The sequence below is a fragment of the Salmo salar genome, chromosome 16 (genome assembly GCF_965601325.2).
Source record: "Salmo salar chromosome 16, fSalSal1, whole genome shotgun sequence".
Lineage (NCBI taxonomy): Eukaryota > Metazoa > Chordata > Actinopteri > Salmoniformes > Salmonidae > Salmo > Salmo salar.
This window is the reverse complement of record NC_138306.1, coordinates 16,812,501-16,829,914: the sequence shown is the minus strand read 5'-3', so window position 1 is coordinate 16,829,914 and position 17,414 is coordinate 16,812,501. Positions and strand designations below refer to the sequence as shown.

Sequence of the window (17,414 nt, the reverse complement as noted above, 5' to 3'; positions counted from 1 at the left end):
AATACCTCTTTAACACCAGTAGACTTGACCATGACTCGCTTCAGGAAACCTATACCAGTATTGTTGGCCAGTATTCTACTGATTCTCCCCATCAGAGGTTGTGTTGGATCTCTCTCTAATCCCCCACCTGAACTGATCTCCTGGCCCTCCTAAATCTAGGCCCTAGCTCTACAACACAATGTTACCCTTCTGTTGCTCAGATTGTTTCCTTGGCAATCTGGTTGTTAGAAACTGATTGACCAGTACCTGTTGATCAGTACTGATTGACCAGTACTCACATTTCTGACATTATCAAAGTTACAGTAACATACTCAGTGCTTGACTTGGACCGAAATAGCTGCTGTACTAATTTTGGGTGCCGGTAATGTTTACATTTAGGTGCAGGATCTCCACAATACTTTTGAGATAATATTTTATAAGATGAACAGGAGCTCAAGCAGTAGAACATTTGAGGTGCCAGTACTCAGATCCAGTAAAACTCCTGCCCAAATCAAGCACTGAACATACTGCACCACCATGTCAAGCAGTACATGTGCAATGTAGTCTTGACAACAAATTCACAGTACTAGCACATACAGTAAGATGGCGCCGGAGAAGAAGGCAGACGTTTTACGTGCCCCCAACTGATTGTGTTTTTTTGTTTGTTTATTTGCGTTGTTTATAACTTATTTTTTTTACTTATTTGTACGTAATGTTGCTGCTACCATCTCTTATGACCGAAAATAACTTCTAGACATCAGGACTGCGATTACTCACCACGGACCGGCAGAATCCTTTTTTTCCTTTAACAAGTCTGATGAGGCCGACTCGAACAATATACTGCTTTCTCGGGAACAGGCCCAGATCCCAGTGATTTGCGTGAAGAGGAGGCGGAGAAAAAGGGGTCGGAGTGCGTGCTGCCTTCTGAGAATTCGTAGGCGATTGAATAAACCCCAACTTCCTTCCATTCTGCTAGCAAATGTGCAATCTTTGAACAATAAAATAGATTACCTACGTGGAAGATTAAACTACCAATGGGACATTCAAAACTGTAATATCTTATGCTTCACAGAGTCGTGGCTGAACGACGACACTATCAACATACAGCTGGCTGGCTACACGCTGTACCGGCAGGATAGAACAGCGGTGTCTGGTCAGACAAGCGGCGACGGACTATGTATTTTTGTAAATAATAGCTGGTGCACGATATCTAAGGAAGTCTCAAGCTATTGCTCGCCTGAGGTAGAGTATCACATGATAAACTGTAGACCACGCTACCTACCTAGAGAGTTTTCATCTGTAGTTTTCGTAGTTGTTTAAATACCACCACAGTCGGAGGCTGGCGCTAAGACTGTGTTGAATGAGCTGTACTCTGCCATAAGCAAACAAGAAAACGCTCAACCAGAGGCAGTGCTCCTAGTTGCCGGGGACTTTAATGCAGGGAAACTTAAATCCATTTTACCAAATTTCTATCAGCATGTTAAATGTGCAACCAGAGGAAAAAAAACTCTGGACCACCTTTACTCCATACACAGAGACGCATGCAAAACTTTCCCTCGCCCTCCATTTGGCAAATCTGACCATAATTCTATCCTCCTGATTCCTGCTTACAGCCGAGAGCTGCCCTTGTACTGCGAGCATGCACTGACCAGTGTCTTCACTGACATTTTCAACCTCTCCCTGTCTGAGTCTGTAATACCAACATGTTTTAAGCAGACCACCATAGTGCCTGTGCCCAAGAACACTAAGGTAACCTGCCTAAATGACTACTGACCCGTAGCACTCACGTCTGTAGCCATGAAGTGCTTCGAAAGGCTGGGCATGGCTCACATCAACACCATTATCCCAGAAACCCTAGACCATTCCAATTTGCATACCGTCCCAACAGATCCACAGATGATGCAATCTCTATTGCACTCCACACTGTCCTTTCCCACCTGGACAAAGGGAACACCTATGTGAGAATGCTATTCATTGACTACAGCTCAGCGTTCAACACCATAGTGCCCTCATCACTAAGCTAAGGACCCTGGGACTAAACACCTCCCTCTGCAACTGGATCCTGGACTTCCTGACGGCCGCCCCCAGGTGGTGAGGGTAGGTAACAACACATCCGCTACGCTGATCGTCAACACAGGGGCCCCTCAGGGGTGCGTGCTCAGTCCCCTCCTGTGCTCCCTGTTCACGCATGACTGCACGGCCAGGCACGACTCCAACACCATCATTAAGTTTGCCGATGACACAACAGTGGTAGGCCTGATCACCGACAACAACGAGACAGCCTATAGGGAGGAGGTCAGAGACCTGGCCGTGTGGTGCAAGGAGAGCAACCTCTCCCTCAACGCGATCAAGACAAAGTAGATGATTGTGGACTACAGGAAAAAGCACGCCCTCATTCTCATCGATGGGGCTGCAGTGGAGCAGGCTGAGAGCTTCAAGTTCCTTGGTGTCCACATCACCAACAAACTAACATTGTCCAAGCACACCAAGACAGTCGTGAAGAGGGCACGACAAAACCTATTCCCCCTCAGGAGACTGAAAAGATTTGGTATGGGTCCTCAGATTCTCAAAAGGTTCTAGAGCTGCACCATCAAGAGCATCCTGACTGGTTACATCACTGCCTGGTATGGCAACTGGCCGGCCTCCGACTGCAAGGCACTACAGAGGGTAATGTGAACGGCCCAGTACATCACTGGGGCCAAGCTTCCTGCCATCCAGGACCTCTATACCAGGCAGTGTCAGAGGAAGGCCCTAAAAATTGTCAAAGACTCCAGCCACCCTAGTCATAGACTGTTCTCTCTGCTACCGCACGGCAAGCAGTACCGGAGCGCCAAGTCTAGGTCCGAGAGGATTCTAAACAGCTTCTACCCCCAAGCCATAAGACTCCTGAACAACTAATCAAATGGCTACCCAGACAAGCCCTGTCCTCCTGCTGTTCCTGCTCTGGGTCCTGGAGTGGCCTTGAACCCTGTCGTAATCCTGTCTGTCTGTGAGGTGGCCGTGGCCCATAGGAGAAGAAGAGGAGAGCAGGCTGGGTTAATCTGGCTCATGATGGGGTAATTACTTCCACGGTGCTGGGTGGTTGTGGGGATGGAGGGAGGAAGAGGAGGGGTGGATAGCTAGACCTGGCAGCGTAACTGACTGCTCCGTTGTGGGAGGAGCCACCCCTATAGCTAGGCGGATCTTTCCCTGACCTTGGAGAAAGGAGAGAGAGAGAGACATACAGAGAGAAAGGAGAGAGAGAGAGACAGAGAGAAAGGAGAGAGAGGGACACACAGAGAGACAGAGAGAGAGAGCAGAGACGTCAGCATACTGCCACAGATCCAGCAGCACTGCAGATCTCTCTGTGTGCTGCTACTCTTCCTATGAGGGTGAAAGACAGGAGGAGGAGTGGGAGTGAGTGAGAGAAGCGTCTGGCAGCCATCCCAGTCAAACAGTAATGCAGAGTAAAGGGGGAGATAGCAGTCTTTTCACTGAGCCTCAGCACCGGATCCAGCACTGTAAGTCTGTGTGTCATTCCTCTGTGATTGCCATAGTGATGTGTTGTGTAGCTGTTTGCATGTTGTGTGTGCTGCTGTATGTTCATTACATTATTATTATTGTTATTATAATTTTTATTCTGCTGTATGTTGTTATGCTCTGAAGGAGAGCAATGGCACAAGTATTTATGGACGCGACTGAGACAACAGTTGCTTAACAGAGACTGGATGGGTGTCTTGATGAGCCATGCTTTTGTAACCATGGGATGTGTTTTGTGTATGTGCGTGTGTGTGTGTGCATGCGTGAGTTTGTGCGTGTATACGTGCATGCTCGTGTGTGTGTGGGTAGAAAGGTGTGTGTGCGTGCGCGTGTACGTGCATGCGTGTGTGTGTGTGTGTGTGGGTGGGAAGGTGTGTACGTGTGTGTGTTGGAGGGTGTGTGTGTTGGAGGTTGTGTGTGTCTGCCTCTGTGTGTACAATTGTTTATACATGGTTATGACTATGTGATTGTGGCAAGTGTGTTGACTATGTGGCAATTACTTGTGAAACAGAATCATTGTTGTGGAATAACAGTAATAAATAATTGTGTAATGCTGACAATCGCTGGTATATTGTTTACGCAGTGACTGCAGCAGAGAAACACCCTTGTTGTTGTGCTTGTGCACTCTTAAAAGAACCCTTTTTGGTTCCAGGTAGAACTCTTTTGGGTTCCATGTAGAACCCTCTAGGGAAAGGGTTCTACATGGAAACCAATAGGGGTCTACCTGGAACCAGAAAGGGTTCTTGAAAGAGTTCTCCTCTGGGGACAGACGAAGAACCCGTTTAGGTTCTAGATAGCACCTTTTTTTCTAAGAGTGTACTGTTCTGTAGGACATACTCCTCACCCTCTCTGTCAACCAGTATGCTGTTCTATTATGCAGCAGTCAGAGTACCGCACTGTTATACTCAGACCTATCTCTGTCACCACAAGTGAGTGACATACATTGCCTTTGGAAAGTATTCAGACCCCTTGACTTTTTCCACATTTTGTTACGTTACAGCCTTTTTCTAAAATTGATTCAATTCTTTTTTCCCCTCAGAAATCTACACACAATACCCCATAATTACAAATCAAAACCAGTTTTTTAGCAATTTTTGCTAATGTATTTATAACGGAAATATAACATTTGCATAAGTATTCAAACCCTTTACTCAGTACTTTGTTGAAGCACCTTTGGCAGCAACTACAGCCTCAAGTCTTCTTGGGTATGATGCTACAAGCTTGGCACACCTGTATTTGGGAAGTTTCTCCCATTCTTCTCTGCAGATCCTCTCAAGCTCTGTCAGGTTGGATGGGGAGCATCGCTGCACAGCTGTTTTCAGGTCTCTCCAGAGATGTTCGATCGGGTTCAAGTCCGGGCTCTGGCTGGACCACTCAAGGACATTCAGAGACTTGTCACAAAGCCACTCCTGCGTTGTCTTGGCTGTGCGCTTAGGTTGTTGTCCTGTTGGAAGGTGAACCTTCATCCCAGTCTTAGGTCCTGAGCGCTCTGGAGCAAGGATCTCTCTGTACATCTTTCCCTTGATCCTGACTAGTCTCCCAGTTCCTGCCGCTGAAAAAATGTCCCACAGCATGATGCTGCCACCACCATGCTTCACCGTCGGGATGGTATTGGTCAGGTGATGCCTGGTTTCCTCCAGACGTGACCGTAAAGGCCTGATTGGTGGAGTGCTGCAGAGATGGTTGTCCTTCTGGAAGGTTCTCCCATCTCCACAAGGAACTCTGGAGCTCTGTCAGAGTGACCATCGGGTTCTTGGTCACCTCCCTGACAAAGGCCCTTCTCCCCCGATTGCTCAGTTTGGCCGAGCAGCCAACTCTAGGAAGAGTCTTGGTGGTTCCAAACTTCTTCCATTTAAGAACGATTGAGGCTACTTTGTTCTTGGGGACCTTAAAGGCAGCAGAAATGTGTTGGTACCCTTCCCCAGGTCTGTGCCTCGACACAATCCTGTCTCGGAGCTCTACGGACAATTCCTTCGACGTCATGGTTTGGTTTTTGTGTGCCTTTCCAAATCATGTCCAATCAATTGAATTGACCACAGGTGGACTCCAATCAAGTTGTAGAAACACCCCAAGGATGATCAATGGAAACAGGATGGACCGGAGCTCAATTTCGAGTCTCAAAGCAAAGAGTCTGAATACTTACCGTATGTAAATAAGTTATTTCTGTTTTTATTTTAATAGATTTGCAAGAATGTCTATGCTTTGTCATTATGGGTTATTGTGTGTAGATTAATTGTCACGTCCTGACCATAGAGAGCTCTTATTTTCTATGGTAGAGTAGGTCAGGGCGTGACTGGGGGGGGTTTATTCTAGTTTTATTTTTCTATGTTGTTTGGTTCTAGTTTCTGTTTTTCTATGTTGGGGTTTCTGGATGATCCCCAATTAGAGGCAGCTGGTCATCGTTGTCTCTAATTGGGGATCATATTTAAGTAGTTGTTTTTCCCACTTTTGTTTGTGGGAGATTATTTTGAGTTAGTGCATGTTGCACTCTTCGTCGTGGTTTGTTGTTTTGTTTATGGTTTATTGTATGTCTTGCATAGTTTCACATTAAAATAAATTATGTGGAACGATACCCACGCTGCGCTTTCGTCCGTTCCTACACACAAGCGTGACAGAATCTCCCACCACCAGAGGACCAAGCAGCGTGATCAAGAGGAATGGACCTGGGAGGAAATCTTGGACGGGAAAGGACCCTGGAGGCAGGAAGGGGAGTATCGCTGTCCGAAGGAGGAGATAGAGGCAGCGAGAGCAGAATGGCGACGCTACGAGGAATTAGCACGGCAACAACAGAAGCCCGAGAGGCAGCTCCAAAAATTGTTTTGGGGGGGCACACTGAGTGGTCGGCGGAGCCGAGGTGTGAACCAGAGCCAGTCAGGGAGTCGAGTGAGGAACTCGACGAAAGATTCCGGAGAGAGGTGTTGGCGTTGAGAGCGCTGCAGAGCGGGCGTGCTTACCGTGGGGAGCGTGTGACCAGTCAGGCACCGTGTTATGCGGTGATGCGCACTGTATCTCCAGTGCGCATTCATAGCCCGGTGCGCACTGTGCCTGCGCCCCGCATTTGCAGGGCTAAAGTGAGCATTCAGCCAGGACGGGTTGTGCCGGCTCAACACTCCTGGTCTCCAGTACGCCTCCTTGGTCCAGGATATCCTGCGCCAGGTCTACGCACTGTGTTGCCAGTGCGCATTCACAGCCCAGTTCGTCCTGTGCCAGCGCCCCGCATTTGCCGGGCTAAAGTGAGCGTTCAGCCAGGACGGGTTGTGCCAGCTCTACGCTCCAGACCTCCAGTGCGCCTCCACTGTCCAGTATATCCTGCACCGGTTCTACGCACCAGGTCTCCAGTGCCCCTCCACAGCCCAGTACGTCCTGTGCCTCCTCCTCGCACTCTCCTTGGAGTGTGTGTCCTCAGTCAGGTACGTCCTGTGCCTTCTCCTCACACTCGCCCTGAAGTGCGTGTCACCAGTCTAGTGCCACCTGTCCCGGCTCCACGCACTAGGCCTCCAGTGCGCCTACCCAGTCTGGTGCGTCCTGTGCTTGCTCTCCGCACTCGCCCTGAGGTGCGTGTTACCAGTCTGGCGACACCTGTGCCAGCCCCACGCATCAGGCCTCCAGTGCGCCTTCCCGTTCCAGAGCTTCCGGTGACAGTTCCCAGTCCAGAGCTTCCAGCGACAGTTCCCAGTCCAGAGCTTCCGGCGACAGTTCCCAGTCCAGAGCTTCTGGCGACGTTTCACAGTCCGGAACCTCCAACGATGGTCCACAGTCCGGAACCTCCTGAGACGGCCCGCGGTCCGGAACCTCCAGTGACAGTCGGCGGTCCAGAGCCTCCACCGATGCTGGCGGGTTTGCAGGATGAGAGGGTTCTTCGTCCTGCACCAGAGCCGCCTCCTATGCTGGTGGATCCACAGGATGAGAGGGTTCTTTGTCCCACACCAGAACCGCCTCTGATGTGGGAGGATCCGCGGGATGAGAGGGTTCTTCGTCCTGCACCAGAACCGCCACCAACAGTAGACACCCCCCTCAACCCTCCCTTTTGGTTTCAGGTTTTGGTCTTGGTCTTCCCCTGTGGCTCAGTTGGTAGAGCATGGTGTTTGCAACATCAGCATGGTGTCTGCAACGCCAGGGTTGTGGGTTCGATTCCCACGGGGGGCCAGTACAAAATCAAAAAAATGCATGAAATGAAATGTATGCATTCACTACTGTAAGTTGCTCTGGATAAGAGCATCTGCTAAATGACTATAAATGTAAAAAAAATAAAAATAAAAGGTTTTGCGGCCGGAGTCCGCACCTTTGGGGGGGGGTCCTGTCACGTCCTGACCATCGAGAGCTCTTATTTTCTATGGTAGAGTAGGTCAGGGCGTGACTGGGGGGGTTTATTCTAGTTTTATTTTTCTATGTTGTTTGGTTCTAGTTTCTGTTTTTCTATGTTGTTTTTTTTGGATGATTCCCAATTAGAGGCAGCTGGTCATCGTTGTCTCTAATTGGGGATCATATTTAAGTAGTTGTTTTTCCCACTTTTGTTTGTGGGAGATTATTTTGAGTTAGTGCATGTTGCACCTCTTCGTCACGGTTTGTTGTTTTGTTTGTGGTTATGTGTTCGTGTATTTTGTATAGGTGTGCGACGGGTATGTTTACCCATGTTTATTTTTATGTACGTTGGTTTCTTGGAGTTTGTTTTATATAAATTAAACTACTCCAGTTACACCAAGTTGGTTTCTCCTGCGCCTGACTTCCCTGCCACCTACACACACGACAATGACATTAATGAGGATTTTTTTTAAATGTAATCCATTTTAGAGTAAGGCTGTAAGGTAACAAAATGTGGATAAAGGGAAGGGGTCTGACAACTTTCCAAATGCACTGTATTTCAATGCTTAAATGTCACTATTTTGTCATATTCTGAGACCATGTTGATGTACTGTAGCATCATCAGATTATATTAAATCAATGCGAGCAGTTAGTGAAAGACACTGCAGCAGCAGCATTCTCCCAATGCAGTATTTATCAATTCATTTAACTGGCATAACTCTGCTTCAGCCACTTAGTTTCATTTACAACCCCAGTACTGTTTATGATGTGAATACCACTGTTTCCTAAATACCATCGATTTAGAACTGACTGGGTAGACTGTGACGGGGGGCTCCACACATCAAATACCTCTGCAGTTGCTGTTTACCCAAACACTAGATTGAGCCCTTAGATACCAGTCCAGCAAGGCCTCCCTTCTTTCTCTTTTCCTCCTCTCTTCTTCTCCTCTGCCACCAGACCTTGATCCTGCAGTGATATCATGATATCATCGCAGTCTGCTGTTGTTAGAGCTGCACATGAGTTACATATGATAATGCCCCCTTCCTCTACCTCACCCCCCCCCCCCCCCCCCCCCCACTTTCCCTCCTCCTACTTCCTCCCCCGGCCCCCTAGGCAGGTTATCTCTACTCTGTAATTGGGTCATATTTCTCATTTTTCTGGCTGACGTGGTGTGCATTCTGGGAGCATTCGGGAATGCCGTGGGTGGAGGAGTTATGAAATACTGTGTTTGGAGCTGAGCAGAAGAGCTGAGTGATGGGTGGAGGAGTTATGAAATACTGTGTTTGGAGCTGAGCAGCAGAGCTGAGTGATGGGTGGAGGAGTTATGAAATACTGTGTTTGGAGCTGAGCAGCTGAGCAGCAGAGCTGAGTGGTGGGTGGAGGAGTTATGAAATACTGTGTTTGGAGCTGAGCAGCAGAGCTGAGTGATGGGTGGAGGAGTTATGAAATACTGTGTTTGGAGCTGAGCAGCAGAGCTGAGTGGTGGGTGGAGGAGTTATGAAATACTGTGTTTGGAGCTGAGCAGCAGAGCTGAGTGGTGGGTGGAGGAGTTATGAAATACTGTGTTTGGAGCTGAGCAGCAGAGCTGAGTGATGGGTGGAGGAGTTATGAAATACTGTGTTTGGAGCTGAGCAGCAGAGCTGAGTGATGGGTGGAGGAGTTATGAAATACTGTGTTTGGAGCTGAGCAGCAGAGCTAAGTGGTGGGTGGAGGAGTTATGCTACAGCCTCACGAGGCTCCACAGTCCACACACACACTGCAGAACAAAGCCACACACACTGCAGAACAAAGCCACACACACTGCAGAACAGAGCCACACACACACCGCAGAACAGAGCCACACACACACTGCAGAACAGAGCCACACACACACTGCAGAACAGAGCCACACACTGCAGAACAGAGCCACACACTGCAGGGATGGGCGGAAAATAGATCTGACCCCCAGAGAGAGTCAGAGGGAGAGCGCGAAAGAGAGCGAGAGAGAAAGGAAAGGGATGGAGGAACAGCGTGGACTCTCAGCCCTTACTCTGTTTGCAGTACATACGGTGGATGTCAAGTTGGAGAAAAGGAAGGGTAAATACAAAGGAGAGAACACGGCACCGCTGCCGCATTCCTATGGACAGTGTTCTGTTCCAGATACATGAATCCATAACCCAATGCCATGTTTATACACCGGTGCCATAGTATATTTACTGAATGCTATGTCATCTCTCTCAAGCAACCCCGGGTAAAAGCTGTACTTGATGTTGCTTGTTGTCATTAGTCCTCCTGGTCTACCTTGTGGCATGTCTATCTAGCTCTCCCCCCCCCCCCCTCTCTGCTGACCAGTACTGTATCAGGGGGACACAGTGGGATATTGTGAACCTCGGTGGCTGTGCCGTGCTGAGTGGGAGGCAGTGGGAGGCTCATGTGATGAGAAAGGGGACAGCTTTAGTAAATAGCTGTCATTCATAAGAGCCGTGAGGACGTTTGTCAGGCAGGCAGCTGCCCCTTACTTCAGACACTGATTCTGGACATCAGGACAAACACAATCGAATTCGGGGAGTAGGCAGTTTATGGGAAACGGTCATCCACAGATAGATGATGATGTGGTTCTGTAAAGGAGTAGCTCGAGTGGAGGAGGCATCGATGGTACAGCCAGGGAGGGAATAAATCCAGCTATATCAGCTGATCTACTGACAAGGTTAATCCCCGTTGGCAGGCCTCTCCTCTCCTCTCTCTGCAGTGCTGTCCTGACAGTCCGGGAGAGGTTCTGTGTGTTTGGGATGTCAGCGCTGTCAGCCTGATGGTGTATGATACAGGTGCAGGGAAGGGTGTGTTGGTTAGAGTCCTGTACACAGTCCCCTCTCTTTGTAATGTAGGGTGTGTGGGTGTGTGTTTTGGGGGTGGAGGGAGGGGTTCATCTGGTTGTGGACTAAATTACTATTACCACTGTGCTGCAGTACAGAAGTAGTGTTTCAGAGCCATGATTCTAGCCCAGTAATTCAAAAAGAAGAGGTAGGCAGGACAAGTTTGAGGATGTTTTGGGAAACATTTGCTTTAGAAATGTAGTGCTGTAGTGCTCTGTCTTTGTTTGCTGGCATGGCGTTTTGAGGATTTGAACAGTGTTGCCAGTATGAAATATGCTTTAATTATAGCCTACATTCATTTTTATGAGCATAGTCTTTCATTCCCTGTGTGTCAGTCAAGGGCAACGCGTAGCTGTAAGCTACGATGACTCTGTACTGGTTGTGTGTGGACAGGCTCCAAACAGAGACTATTCATCATTTTAGAACCACCATCCTTTGTCTGAGGAACAGGAAGACACTGAAATCCAGAGAGCCTAGACAATCCTGGGGAAGTTTTCTGTGTATTTCTGTCTCCCTCTTCCCCTTCTCTCTCTCTCTCTCTCTCTCTCTCTCTCTCTCTCTCTCTCGCCCCCCCTCTCTCTCTCTCTCTCTCTCTCTCTCTATCTCTCTCTCTCTCGCCCCCCCCCCCTCTCTCTCTCTCTCTCTCTCTCGCTCTCTCTCAATTCAATTTTAGGGCTTTATTGGCATGGGAAACATATGTTAACATTGCCAAAGCAAGTGAAGTAGATAATAAACAAAAGTGAAATAAACAATAAAAATAAAAAATAACAGTAAACATTACACTCACAAAAGTTCCAAAAGAATAAAGACATTTCAAATGTCATATCAGGTGCAAATGGTTAAAGTACAAAAGGGAAAATAAAGTAACATAAATATGGGTTGTATTTACAATGGTGTTTGTTCTTCACTGGTTGCCCTTTTCTTGTGGCAACAGGTTACAAATCTTGCTGCTGTGATGGCACACTGTGGTATTTCACCCAGTAGATATGGGAGTTCATCAAAATTGGGTGTGTTTTCAAATTCTCTCTCCCTCTTCCCCTTCTCTCGCTCTTTCACTCTCTCTTCCTCTTTTTTCTCTCTCTCTCTCTCTCTCTCTCTCTCTCTCTCTCTCTCTATTTATCAGTCTCTCTCTATCAGACTCTCTCTCTCGCTCTCTATTTACCAGTCTCTCTCTCTCTCGCTCTCTATTTATCAGTCTCTCTCTCTATTTATCAGTCTCTCTCTCGCTCTCTATTTATCCGTCTCTCTCTCTCGCTCTCTATTTATCAGTCAATTCAATTCAATTTGCTTTATTGGCATGATGTAACAATGTACATATTGCCAAAGCTTATTTTGGATATTTACAATATAAAAATGAGAATCAAAATTGTCAACGGGACAGCAGTAACAACAATAACCAAGGGTCAAAATAACCATACATTCAACAATAACAATAAGCATACAGTAGAGGACATGTGCAGGTTGATTGGTCTGTCAGACACTGTCCCTCAACTTATGGCAGGCAGCAATGTAGTGCGCTGCCAATCCACAGCTCTCTGCGTCCTCCCCCAACAGACGGGTAGCCTATCCTCATCAGAGAGGTCTTTGAAACCTTGAATAAGGGTTTCACATTTGGGAGAATGACACTCTCTAATTGTTTTATATTTTTTACATTTTGTCAGGAAATGCAGCTCTGTCTCAGGTTCTGCTGTTGTGCAGTGGTTGCACAGCCTTTCCTCTACAGGGAGCCAGGTTTTCCTGTGTCTACCCTTCTCAATGGCAAGGCTGTGCTCACTGAGCCTGTACTTTGTCAAGGTTTTTCTAAGGTTTTGATCAGTAATCATGGTCAAATATTTAGCCACGGTGTACTGTCGATTTAGGGCCAGATAGCACTGCATTTTGCTTTGTGTTTGTGCTATTGTTTCCCAATAAGCAATGTAGTTTTGTTTTGACTGTGTTGTAATTTGGTTTATTCTGATTGATTGGATGTTCTGGTCCTAAGGCGTCAGTGTGTTAGTAGAACAGGTTTGTGAACTCAGTCCCAGGACCAGCTGGATGAGGGTCCTGAGGCTTCAGTGTGTTAGTAGAACAGGTTTGTGAACTCAGCCCCAGGACCAGCTGGATGAGGGGACTCTTTTCTTTGCTCAGCTCTTGGCATTGCAGGGCTTGGTAAAGATATGAGAGGGGGTCACTGTATTTTAGATGTTTCCAAAACTTAATTGCTCTTTTTTGAGTTTTTATTATTAGTGGATATTGGCCTAATTCTGCCCTGCATGCATTGTGTGTAGTTTTCCTCTGGACATGTAGGAGAATCTTACAGAACTCTGCATGCAGGGTTTCAATGGGGTGTTTGTCCCATTTGATGAAATTTTGTTTTGCAAGTGGACCCCACACCTCGCTGCCATAAAGTGCAATTGGTTCAATGACATATTCAATTAGTTTTAGCCAAATTTGAATAGGTATTTCAATTTGAATTCACTTTTTAATGGCGTAGAATGCCCTGCGTGCTTTCTCTCTCAGTTCATTCACTGCCTCATTAAGGTGTCTAGTTGAGCTTATTTTTAAACCTAAGTAATTGTAGTGTGTACAGTACTCTATATATTTTGTACCTATTGAGAACTTTGGTCTAATTCCCTGAGATCTGGATCTTCTCTGGAAAATCATTATTTTAGTGTTTTTGGGGTTTACTGGGTTTTCTCTCTCTCTCTCTCTCTCTCTCTCTCTCTCTTCTCTCTCTCTCTCTCTCTCTCTCTCTCTCTCTCTCTCTCTCTCTCTCTCTCTCTCTCTATATATATATATATTAATCAATCTCTATCAATCTCTCTCTCTCTATTTATCAATCTCTATCAATCTCTCGCTCTCTATTTATCAGTCTCTCTCTCTCGCTCTCTATTTATCAGTCTCTCTCTGTCGTCCCCTGAGTCTCAGCTGGAGTGCTCGCTGAAATATAAAGTTTTATCCAGTTATATTGCCCTTGTTATTTTGCAACAGCATTTCCCTCTGAGTTTCTGGTGCTTCATCTCAAACGGATGACAATGTGTAATGAAGGATCTCTTATTCCCTACTTGTTCCCTGCAAAGCCGGCAAGCGTTGTACAATAGTATGGATATTCTCAATTAGAAACAGCTTGACAAGAACAGCGGCCAGTTGGAATAGAAGTGTGAGGAACTTTCGTCAGGTTTGATTAGCCTCAAGCTCAGGTTTGATTAGCCTCAAGCTCTATATTATTCAGGGAACTTTCACAGCTGTGGAACACAGACAGACAGACAGACAGACAGACAGACAGACAGACAGACAGACAGACAGACAGACAGACAGACAGACAGACAGACAGACAGACAGACAGACAGACAGACAGACAGACAGACAGACAGACAGACAGACAGACAGACAGACAGACAGACAGACAGACAGACAGAGAGAGAGAGAGAGAGAGAGAGAGAGATTCATATTTTAAAAACAAGCTCATCAAGCAAGAAGAGTCATTAAGACCTGCAGATTAGATCTGCATCATTTGTGGGTGACGACATGTTTACTGCTGCCTTGTTTTGCTCTGGAGGTGTCTGTCTTGGACTCCGGGGTTAGACGAGCAGCACTTTTCCCTGAGCGTTGGGCTTCCTCTGCTCTCCCCCGCTCTACTTTGAGATGTTCTGACATGAGACCATTTTCAATAACCACAAGCAGGTTGGTGCCAGTGTCTCACGGTCTTATTGAAATACTGCTCAAACACAAAGTGAGTTCTCTCAGCCAACAACAACAACCATAGCACCAGCAAAGCACTGGAAGCTGGCATCTCCCCCAGTCACACAGCACCAGACAAAGAACCACAAAGCAGCGGTAGCTCTGTCTGTGTAGATTGGCATGGAGGATGGTGTTAACTTAGTGGTTAGTTTAGTATAATATTGTGTTTACCTTACGGACTCTTTAATGTGGCCATGAACCCTTCTTTAGAGGGAAAAAGCATATTTCAAACAGAACATCTGATAATTGTGACATCCCATGCTACATTTTGCCAACTGGTTATGTTCATTCACACTAATTGATATTTCTACCCTCCTCCACCACCATTATGGTCTTGATTACCCTTTTGAAAAATGTGTGGTCATACGCACATCCTTAAAAAACGTAGGTGGCCGGGCTAAAACAGAATACCTGTAAAGAACAGGAAGACCTGTTTATGCTCCAAATTCACTGCTTTATTGACAACGTTTTGATCCGAAACAGATCATCGCCAGGGAGCATAAACAGTGTGCAGGCCTTCCTGTTCTTGATTAACCATTTCACATTATCATACCGACCAAAATCTTACTATGCTGGCTCAGGTATTGTCTAATCAACCAGAGGTACAGAGACTATGCGGGATGGGAAACCAGGCAAGTGCAGCTCAGCTCAGGTCTGATTGGTTCAGGAGGTATATGACTTTGTCTATTTGGGCGTAAGAGGCAGTTGGAAGGAGGTTATTAAAGCACTCAAGGACGTTGATGAATGTTATGAGGAGACAGGAGGAGTGAATGTTATGAGGAGACAGGAGGAGTGAATGTCATGAGGGAGACAGGAGGAGTGAATGTCATGAGGAGACAGGAGGAGTGAATGTCATGAGGAGACAGGAGGAGTGAATGTCATGAGGAGACAGGAGGAGTGAATGTCATGAGGGAGACAGGAGGAATGAATGTCATGAGGAGACAGGAGGAGTGAATGTCATGAGGAGACAGGAGGAGTGAATGTCATGAGGGAGACAGGAGGAATGAATGTCATGAGGAGACAGGAGGAGTGAATGTTATGAGGAGACAGGAGGAGTAAATGTCATGAGGAGACAGGAGGAGTGAATGTTATGAGGAGACAGGAGGAGTGAATGTCATGAGGAGACAGGAGGAGTGAATGTCATGAGGAGACAGGAGGAGTAAATGTCATGAGGAGACAGGAGGAGTGAATGTTATGTTCATCTGTGGCATTCTATGTTAACTTGGTTAGGAGATGGTAGAAGAGGTCGATCTACTGCCGTTAGCATTGAACTTTGTTTTTTTTATTACATATTGTACTTCTGACACTTCCTGTTGAGTTGTTGAAAAATGTGTTTGCTGTTCTGTCCAGCGTATTAGAAGCTGAGGAAACTGTCAAGACATGAGTGGTTGCCCTTCTTTTCTTGTGAAATGCTCTGACCTTTTTTTATGAGCTATAGGCTTGTTATTCTGGGAGCATGTAGAGACCATGTAATTATCTGATTACTGTATTGACTGTTCTATGTTATATGACCTATCTGCTTTCTGCTGAACAATACAGTCATCATTTCTGGGCTGGTGCTTTGACTTGATGCCTAGATCCATCACACACACACACACACACACACACACACACACACACACACACACACACACACACACACACACACACACACACACACACACACACACACACCGTATAAATGATGACTCAACAGCACCTTTTTGTTGTGTCTGGAGAACAAAGTCCCATGTGTTGTACTTAGTGTTAAGATCATGATCAGTTTGGCGTTTAGCATTATTCTTCATGGAGAAATTCCTACGATTTTAAACTTGTGGAGTTGTCTGTCTATCTATCTGTTTTATTGTTCTACACTTTTTTTCTATGGAGGTGATCAATCAATCAAATATGTTTCTAAAGCCCTTTTTACATCAGCCGATGTCACAAAGTGCTATACAGAAACCCAGCCTAAAACTGTCTTCATGGATCACAGAGAAGGTGAACCATGGAATTCTGCTTTAGTGAAGTTCAAGGATAGTGTGTGTGTGTGTGTGTGTGTGTGTGTGTGTGTGTGTGTGTGTGTGTGTGAGAGCCAACCCCCATGCGCACACACACACACAGTGACTGGTGTGTAGCAGTAGCTGGTCCAGACTTGACGGATCCCTGATCACCAGTGCAGCTGTCATCATCGCTCTGTTAACATCCCACCAAGATCATCTGTCTAACAGAGGGGGTGTCAGTTTCACAGCCTCCTCCAGTGGGGTGAAGGAGAGTTACCCCACCAGGCTCAGTGTTCCTCACAAACACACTAGCAGCTAGCCTAGTTGTCACGCCCTGACCTTAGAGAGACGTTTTACTTCCTCTAGTTTGGTTAGGTCAGGGTGTGATGTGGGGTGGGCAATCTAGTTTTTGTATTTCTTTGTGTTTGGCCGAGTATGGTTCCTAATCAGAGGCAGCTTTCTATCGTTGTCTCTGATTGGGAATCATACTTAGGCAGCCCTTTTTTCCACCTTTAGTTGTGGGATCTTGTTTTTGTACAGCTCAGTAAGCCTGCAGAACGCGACGTTCCTTTTCCTTTTCGTTATTTTGTTTAGTGTTCTGAGTTAAATAAAAGTAAACATGAGCACTTACCACGCTGCACCTTGGTCTCCTCCTTACGATGGTCGTTACACTAGTCCCTGCTCTGCATCAGCCAACTCTTACAATGACCGTAGGAGTTGGCAAGATGGCACAAATAGATCTGATACCAGGCTAACTAGGAGTATTCCAGTGTTACTCATGAAGGCAGTTCCAGCGAACGGGCTGCTCACTTCTCTGGAAAATGCGCAGTTCGCTGGAAGTCAGTCACGCAGGGCCTGTGTGACTGACTTACACAGCACTGTCTGAGCTCTGAACATGTCCTGGTCTGGAGGCCTTTGTCTTCCCATGCTAAAGTCTATCACACAACCACCCCAGGGAGGACTCTGTAGAGCTGCATGATGGCAGGACCAGCCAGTCAGCAGAGAGAGGCTGTGTCCCAAATGGCACCCTATTCCCTATGCAGTGCACTACTTTTGACCAGGA

At 46.7% G+C, this 17,414-nt stretch overlaps 1 protein-coding gene across 2 annotated transcripts in view; it reads left to right on the top strand.

Moving 5' to 3' along the window:
• Window positions 1-3,196: 3,196 nt before the first annotated feature.
• The window catches only part of mical3a (microtubule associated monooxygenase, calponin and LIM domain containing 3a), a 140,392-nt gene continuing 126,174 nt past the window's right edge, over window positions 3,197-17,414 (top strand). For both annotated transcript variants that reach the window (XM_082962564.1, XM_082962563.1), the window contains exon 1: window positions 3,197-3,479. The gene's annotated coding sequence lies outside the window, so the exon portion shown is untranslated. The remainder of the gene's footprint in view (window positions 3,480-17,414) is intronic.